This window comes from Bemisia tabaci, chromosome 1 (assembly GCF_918797505.1).
Source record: "Bemisia tabaci chromosome 1, PGI_BMITA_v3".
In the NCBI taxonomy this organism is placed as follows: Eukaryota; Metazoa; Arthropoda; class Insecta; order Hemiptera; family Aleyrodidae; genus Bemisia; species Bemisia tabaci.
The window spans coordinates 38,762,523-38,773,305 of record NC_092793.1 but is presented as its reverse complement, the minus strand read 5'-3'; positions in this window follow the sequence as shown (position 1 = coordinate 38,773,305).

The following is a 10,783-nucleotide window of genomic DNA, read 5'->3' as shown; positions in this document are numbered from 1 at the left end:
ACGTGGACTGTTAAACTCGTTGATAAATTCACTACCGTTCGAACTACACTTACCGGGCGACTACAGGTACTGCGGACCGGGCACTCGCCTCGCAGAACGATTGAAACGCGGAGATCCGGGTATAAATCCGCTCGACGAAGCTTGCAAGTCCCACGACATCGCTTACAGTAAGACCAAAGACACCACCGAGAGGAACAAAGCCGATCTCATACTTGTGGACAGAGCTTGGGAACGTGTGAAAGCGTCCGACTCATCGTTGGGTGAAAGAGCGGCAGCATACGCCGTAACGAACGCTATGAAACTCAAAGCCAAACTCGGAATGGGTCTAAACAAGACGGTGGCAGCGAAAAAACCGAAACCCAAGAAGAAGAAGAAGCGTCGAAGAAGAAGACGAAACCGGTGGAGCGGTCGATCGAACGAATCTTGGCTCTCCCAAAGATGGGTGCCGGAGCGTCGAAGAAGAAGAAGAAGAAACCGGCGGAGCGAATCTTGGCTATCCCGAAGACGGGTGCCGGAGTCAAGAATCTCCTGACGAGTATCGGTCTGGCCGCGCGAACAATCACACCGGTAGCGAAAATGATCAAGACGGTCATCGACGGATCTTTGAAGAAAAACGTACACCTCGGTGAAGGATTGTACTTGCGACCGTACCGTAAAGGTTACGGACTTTACTTGAGACCTTACCGTAAGAATTTAAACTGATCCGTGAGCTACCGCGCCGAGCGATGACGGATGTTGAGTTGAGAATCGCTGCGACAGAACAATTACGAATCCCGCATTTCCGCGGTGTGTTCATGATCGATGAATTGGCGACCAAGAAACCCAAACGTCCCGAGTGCGGTATCATCAATCTGGACCGAAGCGATGGAGCCGGTACACATTGGACAGCATACCGGATTTCAAAGAGCGGCAATGCATTGTACTACGACAGCTTCGGTGATTTACCACCACCCGTTGAAATTACGCGATACATTTTACGCTCACGCGGTAGCTCAACGACGACGACAATAGGATACAATTATGATAGCGAACAAAATTTCAACTCGAGCGTCTGCGGGAAACGATGTTTAGAATGGCTCGTACAAACCAGGAATATATAGTATTTTCGAAACCCGAATATGGAAACTCAGAAAAGATGTCACACGTTCATGTTGACGGGGAGGAGCAACGTTCTCGAGTTTGCACTGCCTAGACCTCTCGAGTTGTTCGGACCTTGCGAGATCGGTCTGACGGGTTTTGTAACTTATTATTCCATCCCGAACATCGACATAACGAACAGACTGCTTTTCTACTCCGAGAGCCCTGAAGAGAATTACTCGGCAATTTCGTTCCCGATCGGAGCCTACGAGATCGAGGGTATACAAGAATACTTGCAGGGAGATCTTGGCGGAGCGGAAGCTATCAAACTCAAAGCGAACAACGCTACGCTTAAAGTAAGCATCAAATCCAAGTACTGGATCGATTTCCGCAGACCCGGCACTTTACGTAAGGTGCTCGGATTTGGAAAGCGTCTCTTGGCACCGGACGAATGGCACGAAGCTGACTATCGCGTCAACATCTCACCTGTAAACATGATATGCATCGAATGCAGCATCGCCGACGGTGGATACGTGAACACCCCGTTCACGTATGCCAGACCATTATTTTTTTAAAAGAAAAATAAAAAATACCACGCCCAATGTGAACATAAATAAAAATAAAAAAAAAAGAAGCACCATTGATATGAGCATAGCGACACCATTAGCGGTAGCATTAGTGGCCGTAATGGCCGCGGACATCACATTTATGCGTTTGCTCCCGATATCGAACCAGGATTCAAAATGGTAGAGCAACCGTCGACGATTCATTACTACCCGGTCTTGGGTGATAAGATCCAACGTTTGCTCGTTAATATAGTAGACCAACAAGGAAGAGCGATCAATTTCGGTGGTGAAGAAGTGACAGTGCGACTGCACGTGAGACCGGTAACTTATGGGTAAACGAAGGATCCAGAACGACGATACGTTCCTAAAATCTCTCGCATATAATAGTATTGATAATCCACGGACTAGTTGTAAACAGCAGCAACAGCAGCAGAGGAAAACTTTGACCGAATATTCCAAGAGGGCTCTCACACAACTCGGATTTGTGGTGAAAAATCCGAAATAAGAACGAGATGGAAGCTTGGCGACAAGAGATCATCGAATACGAATACATCCGTTTCGGTCCGGTCGACGAACGGCGTGGTAACAACGATTCGATCCGGTTCACCCCCGATACCCACGGCCTGATCACCGTGCCTCAAGATTCGAGGATCTTCATGCGTTTAGAAGTGAAACTCGAGAAAAATCCTGGAGTCGCCGCAGATGCTGCGAAACCTAAAGTCAAGTGGGCTAACAATTATCCCCTGCACTTGTTCGACCGTATGCAGTACAAAGTGAACGGGACGGAAATCGATAGCATGCAGTGTGTCGGAGTGACATCGACCGTGAAAAATTATCTCACATACACTAGAGCGGAAACCGCGGGACTCGCATCTGCCGGGTTTTGTGACATCTCTTCTTCATGGGCCGAATGGGATGTGACAACGTTGGATGAAACTCAGTGCGCCGTCGTTCCGTTGTCTTCACTCAGCGGATTCGCAGTACATTTCAAAGACGTTCTAGTCAGATGCTCGCAAGAGTTGATCCTAGTGCGCAGTGGTACGGATAAGAATGCATATTATATCACCGACGCGGCGACCGCGGACGGTTACACCATTAAATTTAATATAATCGAAATCTATTGGGAGATTCCCGTCGTCAAATTCACATTGGAACTGGAAAAACAAATCTTGCTCAAGATGAAGAAGAACGACAAGATGAGTTTCGGATACATGAATTGGGAATCGCACGACATCCCTGGGATTTTTCCGACCAAGACGTTCAAAGCGTAAGAACAACCAGCAGGCACAAGCCCAAATTCGTGGTGTTGGTATTTCAAACGGATCGACGGGACAATCACCTGAAGGATTCCTCCAGTAGACCATGTAAATGTGCGCTCGGTCAGCGTTCAAATCGGTGAGCGTCGGTTTCCTCAAGTTGATACGATCTACGATTTCCCGACTATGGATTATAATCATGCCTACCTGAACTACACCGATTTTATGAGAGACTACTGGAAAGGTGAGAAACTCTGCGAGCCAGCTATGTTGTTTGAAAATTTCAAAGATCGCGCGATTTTTGTCATCAAATGCGTTCAAGGTGAAGATCTAAAAACAGCTCCGGTAGATATCACGTTGACCGTTGTGGTAAAAGAGAATTTCCCGGCCAACACCACAGCCCAGGTGATTCTGATCACACCTGTGAAGTATTCGTACGAACTACTACACGGAACCGTGAGGCAATTGGATTGATCTTGAGCAAAAATTAAAAAAAAAAAAATAACATGTTTATTTTTTCATTTTTTTTATTTTATTTATTTATTTATTTATTTATTTATTTATTTACTTTATTTTTTTTTCAACCATTACATCATTTACAAAGAATACAAACATGACATATAATATAAATCAAGCTGCAACGTTTGGAACGAGTGCGAATTTATATGTTCTTCCGATCGGGCCTTCGTAGATGAGATCGAAGGATCCAGCGTTGATATCCTGAATTGCATCGTCCGTCAAACGGTTCGTAATGTGCGAAGGTAGGAAGAGGAGACGATGATGATTCTCGAAGATGATATCGGCGGCAACGGTGATCCCGTACTTGGTTGGTATTTTGATGAGTTTGTTCATCTTGTAGCGGGCGTTTACAGTCAGCTCTTTAGCGTTGACGATCAAGATTGAATTGTTGAAAACTTCCATGTCGTCAGTTCTTTCAAGGTACAAATGATTCCAATTTTCGTGCGCTATATATTTCGAGTGAAACAAGTTGTTTGCTATATTAAGCACGGATAATTTCAATTTTCGACTGCTATATTTCGCTTCGATAATTCGTCTGCGAATGATTCCACTTTTCGTGTGCTATTTATATATATTAAGTCGGGTTGATTCGACGATTTGTCTGCTATATTAAGCACGGATGATTTCACTTTTCGTCCGCAATATTTCGGTTCGTTCAATCTGACTTTTCATCTACTACTCCTTTATTATTATCGGGGTGATTCCTTTGTTCGTCTGCCACTATAATCTTCTCCTGCTCTTGCATGATTTCATCTTTGAAATAATCACGATAAAAAGATTCCGACATCCACATACACAATCGGAATGCGTTCGACATAGCGCAGAATGGATGTACTAAAGGACACGTATATGCTGTCGACCAACGAGCCAATAGTCGCAAAGACGGACAATCTTTAGTGTCCAAATTTACAACGATACATTTGTCCGGCACGAAACTACTGATGAAATTTCGTTTTTGTTCACCTTTAACATAAAGTACATCGTAGCGGTTCCCGATGCTATTCATTTTTGAACTGAATTCATCGTACTCGAGAAACCCGCTTTCCCATTCCAAGTGATGATAATTGCGTGTTAACCAGTTGTTTGTCACAACGTCTTTAGCGCTCAACATGCTGCTCGGGAACGGAGGTTTGAATAAATAGAGTTCAGTTTGAGTACACTTCATATCCACAAGACCAAACTCTTTGACGATGAAATTTCCTTGGCTCCAAAAACCTTGTACATCGAGACAAGCCATCATTTGTTCGTTCCGTTAGTTACACTTTTACTATTTTCAAATTCGAGGTTTCTTAACTGACGGTTCTCCAGCAGAATTATTTATACTATTTATACGAGGTTGTTTAACAGCGAGGATTTTTTCTCAACTCTACCCGGAATCGATGACAAACGTTATATTCTAGAGATTGGAGTGAACACTGTTCCTATTTTCAAATTCGAGGTTTCTTAACTGACGGTTCTCCAGAATTATCTATACTATTTATACGAGGTCGTTTAACAGCGAGGATTTTTCTCAACTCGGTCTCGGCTCCGCAACTTTCATCCACCATGCAAGGATCGTCGTCGATGTCACGATGACCCCAAGGAACAGTGCTAACACCGTCTTCTAAAATACAACGTTTATCGTCTAAGCCGGAGAGGGTTCTTTTTGTACTTTCAAATGAGTATAGTTGATGTTTCCGCGCCCCGATCCTACGCATCGAGGCGGTCATTCTCGAATCAGGATCCTTTAATACTGTGAGAAAATTGGCAAAGTTTAGCGATCTTACCACTGGTGTTGATATCCCTTTTGCCCTTTTCTCTGTTTCCCCGTCGCTAAAACGATACGCATACATCTTGGGTCGCAGCGCGACAAACTCAGCAATGGGTATTCCACCCGTTTCATCCTTAAAACTACCCATTACTTTACGGTTTGTCGCGCTGCGACATTGATGACCTTCTGGGAAGTTGGAGGTGTCGTACAAGTGTAGATCTGACATCATATCATCGTAGACGTTCGGTGTAGTCAACTCGTAAATGAACGAGTCCGTATCCATATAGAGAAGTTGAACTTGGTCGGGATTGTACTTCTTAAGCATGTGATTATAGTGGAATTGATACATGTGTACTTTACTCAGATCTAAGATTGAAAAACCAACAATCATTGGTCTGTCTATGACGACCTCTGTTCTCCGTAAATGGATTGCTACCAATTCTTCTGCGAAAATCGTGCGATCTATGAAATCGACCCGTAAGATGGCTTTCAATATCTGTCTGCTGTTTGTGCCTAATTTAATATTCTTCCGCTTCAACGGGTTCTCGATAAATTTTCCGTAGCAAGCGTTGCTGCACAGTTTCAGGAGCGTTTGGTGGAACGGATTCGTAGCCTCCCATCTCAACCGGGCGTTTAGCTCGATGAAGGGTGCCAAGAAAGGAGCCTGACGGAATTTGATGGCCCGGTTGACGCTCAGGAGTTTTAATCCCTGACCGAGCGCTTCTTTCAACATTACATAGTGGATAACATAGTTGTTTTTATTTGCTAGAGTCGTCAATAGTTTCGTATATTTCCCCGCTCCCGATGGTGGTATTTCGTTCTTGCACAAGAACGGAAGGTCCCTGTGCAGGTCGTGGAGGTGTTCTGGATATTCAATATCTACATCGAGTATGTACCCGAAAGGAGCGTCGTCGGGATGGTTGATTATAGTTTTCGCCAGAGTTAGCAACTCTTCTCCTTCCGGGACCCAAGTGTAGTTATCGTAGGGTAGATGCTTTCTCATGGTGTGTGCGTAAAGTGCCGTCACATCCAAGTATTGTATATAGTTCACTGGTTTTTTAGGATCAAACTGATCCGGTATCAAAGGATTGTTTGCAAGAGCGTGCCGTTTCACCACCTGTGTTATCCCACCTCGGATCGAGCTCATAATCATGAATACCATATCCATATCATTGAAGAGTTGAATTTTCACATTACTTATTTTTAAGAAGGCGTCGAAAGCAAAACCGGGTAGCGTTAAGTAGTTGGCACAGTCCAAACCATAGTTTTTCATCCCAAAGAGTCGGAACTCCTCGAACACATCGCTGAGGAGGCACACGTCGAGTCGCAAGTAGAAATCTGAATACTCGCCGAGATTACGGAAATTGAAAGTTTGCCAAACTTGGAGAAACCTTTGGTATTCCTCTTCGGAGATGTCCGTTTGAGTCAGGGTGTTGAAGAAAGCCTCTCGCGGTGGTGGACGCGGCTCGTTCAGCTTGGCCGGATTGTCAACGTAATCGTAAGGGAAAGGAGCTTTCCGACAAACCATGTCGAACTCATTGTCTGTGCGAGTGAGCTTCCTCGTGCGAACGAAAGATTCGCGCGGGATCGTCTGAACCAGTTTATCCAACGATGCGGGGAGGAAACGGAACGAGTCGATGAACTTGATCGAAAACCTGTTTCCCAGATGGACCGTCATGCTGATGTAATTTTCCTCTGTGTGTGGTATTATGTCGACGCGATGAGGATACTTGTTCAGAGCCAGCACTACCTCGTGGAAATCATACATAATACCATTATGCAGGACGACTCTAACACATTTCTCATGTCGGAAAATAAGATTGCAATTTGAACATAGCGCCTTTCGATAATTGGACCCTGTTTTCCCTCCCGCTCTCTTTTGATGGTCATGATCCCTTACCTTTACGATACCTGGTTGTGAGAAATCCACCTCACAATGTCCACACCTATTTTCCGCTTCAAATGTGGCCCGGTCTTCGTGTGTCATTATTATTTTACTCTCTTTGTCATTGTAACTCTCACTGATTCTTCCTACGAGAGTGATTATATCGTCCAGAAATTTGATATGTGCCTCTTCGCCACGGTACAGTCTCGGTTCCGTCATTTTAAATTCGGGATCCTCCGTGACGAGGAGGTAAGCGTAAGAATTTGAGATGTGCCGCCTATACGCAGACGCTGGATGCTCCGAGTCACCATGAATTTGCTCCAAGTAGGCTTCAAAGTCTGCATAAATTACATAATTATGTTTTATTTCCTTGTGGTGATTTTCGAATTTGAGGTATCGCTCGTCTGGAAATGAAGCTAGAAATGCGTCTTTGCTTACCAAAGAGCAGAGAACTTTATGTTGATTCAATTCCTCCATCGAGTTCTTGTGTGTAAAGCATTTCTTGCAGATGTAGATACGATGTTGATGGTTTGTCAACTGTTTTCCTACAAGTTGTTCAAAGTTACTGATCCAGCAATAATGGTAACTTAAAGGTACGGGGGTTGAGAGACATAGTAGGTCGGTGTGGTCCTCTCTTTCCGGGTCGGCAACTTTAATTGGGTAAACTGTATACTTTTTCTTGTTGGATACCAAACTCTCACGGAGGCCAAATACCGAAACCGATACGTTGTTCCTTTTCTCGAATTTGATAATGTCATCTATGCTTTTGGGGAATCGAACGTCCGAGAAATCGTAACGATCGAACAGATTTAAATATTTTTCCGGACGTTGCTTATCCTTCGCATCCCTTGGGAGAAACTTTCCCAACATTGCGTACAAGAAACAATCGTTTAATTCACCGTTATTTACATTGACAACATTGTTCGTTCGAAACGGAAGCTTAACGTACGTTCCTCCTCGATGTAACGCGTAATAGCGGTTGACACGTAGCTCCATACCCTGTATCTTCTTCAGCACCCACCCGGATCCGTTCATGTGAAAATCGAATGACTCTTTATTGATCTTGGCCCTGAACTTTTCATAATACTCGTCCAGATCCGTTGACGCGAAAATAGCTTCGTTTTTAGTCTTAAACTTTTTCAACTGCATTCCTTCCTTGTCCTTATCATCAGCTTTCTCGTACTCGGTGTAAACTAGTATATTAACCTTCAATGCCTCGCCGGTGAGTTCTTCTTTTATTTTTTTAATTATGAGGTCTTTAGCCGATAGGAGGTACTCATCTATGATGAGATTCTCTGGCTGGAAGTTTGTGATGAAAAATGTTTTCAACCTGCTTTGACAAGCAGTCTCAACTTGAACAATCGGTACTTTCATCTCGAACAAATTTCTTATGCGACTTGCAGATTCTTCATGTTTTTCTCTTTTATGGTATGATATTTTACACGTGTCACAATATTCTTGATCGTTGTTGTCATCGGTAGGTGATGAGGTGGACATCTTTTCAATATGTTCCGGAGATTGCTCATGATTCTCTCCCTCCGCATAAAACTCATCACAAAGATCACAATGGATGAGCGCGTTGTGCTCCTATTTAATGTGCGTTTCATCGTTGATACCCTCCTCCTTCTTAATTTGTTCGGCACCATGTTCGTGCTTTTCACCTTGTCTATAAAATTCATCACAAATATCACATTGGATGAAAGTTTCAACATTCTGTTCTTGAGCAGCCATGATAAAGATACTATTTTAAGCTCAAAGTCTTCCGAGTCGGTCAGAAAAGAAAACTTACACTTTCTTTACGTTTGCTAGATTCTGTTCACTGAAAAGATTTCAAAGCGAACAAGTGAATACTATTTTAAGCTCAAAGTTTTATACTATTATAAGCTCGAGATTTTCTGATTTCGTCAGAACAGAAAATCAACACTATTTTCTCGTTTGTAAGATTCTGTTCTCTGAAAAGATTTCAGAGTGAACATGTGAATAGTATTATAAGCTCGAGGGTTTCCAATATCATCAAAAGTGAGACTGATGAGTTTTCTACGCGGAGGTAAATATATATAGTTTCCTCACCGAGCGGAAAGAAACTGTAGACTCATGATTTACCTCAAAGTAAATATAGTAGTATTTGTTAATCACCAAACTCGGTTTCACTCGGGTAAACTGTGTAGTCATAAGTCGTAACATAAATTACACTTTTATGTAGAGTTATAATTTACCGCGGAGTAAATATAGTAGTATTTGTTAATCACCAAACTCGGTTTCACTCGGACAAACTATGTCGTCATAAGTCGTAACATAAATTACACTTTTATGTAAAGTTATAATTTACCACGGAGTAAATATAGTAGTATTTGATAATCACCAAACTCGGTTTCACTCGGACAAACTATGTCGTCATAATTTGTCCGACTCGATTAGGTCGATTACGTTAGCACTGGACACTGAGGACGCTGGCGGCGAAACTATTATCCACGAAGGCGAAGACATAATGATTCCCCTACCTACTGCGCTTGACTTTTTATAAGAGTCTTATCGCACTCTGGCTGATGCAACATTCTCGCCTCTTGCAAGTGAAAGTTGCATCAGCCAGAGTGGTTCGAGTAGCTGATGCAAGAGGCGAGAAAGTTGCATCAGCCAGAGTGGTTCGAGTAGCTGATGCAAGAGGCGAGAAAGTTGCATCAGCCAGAGTGGTTCGAGTAACGCTGCAACATTGTTATCCACCACTTAAGTGCCTCTTCCTCGATAACGCCCACTCGAGTCTGTCTGAGTGCTAAATTTTCTCAAGTGTACTTGAGTCCTAACTGTGTAGTCATAATTTGTAGTCGCAATATAAAACTACGCTTTCATACAAGTGGGAAAATTATCAATGCGAGTCGGGGGAACGTATAAATAGTGTCGAGGAAGTGTGATCGATCATTTCAAAACAAGAACTCGTCAAGTATGGACGCTCCAATCCTCAAATCACAATCGATCAGAGCGATGAACACCTTGGATATGGTATATGAGCCTCTCACTTTCAAATTTACAGGAATACGAGCAGAGCTTTTGAACAAGTTTGCCCGACTCCTTTTTCCTGACAAGTTATTCCACCATCTTAAACTCAGCTCAATAGACACTTCCGATCCCGTCGGGTGTTACGGGTTAACTCTGGGTATAAAGGGACTCTAGATTCCTGATCCTTATCCCTCAATATCGTTCGTTTGGGTGCACTGCTAGGGTGTACCTTATTTTTGAGTTTTGCGAAAATCAAGTTGGTCAACCCCTAAAAAAGTAGGGAGAAAATGCCGACTTGAGCGCAGTAAATTATCCAACAGCGTTGCATGATTGTGCAGAAAAATAGGAATTAAATTACAGCGTTGTATAGGGATTATTGTTCAATATGGCAACGCTGTAAAAAGAAAGTATTGCATGTTGCCCCTTCAATATGCGGGTTATGCAATGGTGTAATAATGCCCCTTCATTTTTCGGGTTATGCAACGGTGTATATTTCAAGATGGCGCAGCAGCGTTGCCGCGTGGTGCATGTAAATAAATGATTTATTTATTGATGAAATTTTACAACATCGTATTTTACAGTGTTGCCAGATGGGGCAAGAAATTAGGTGATTTTTCCGTACACTGTTGCCAGATTGTGCAATAAATTCGGATTTTCGGGCTTGTATAGGGATTATTGTTCAATATGGCAACGCTGTAAAAAGAAAGTATTGCATGTTGCCCCTTCAATATGCGGG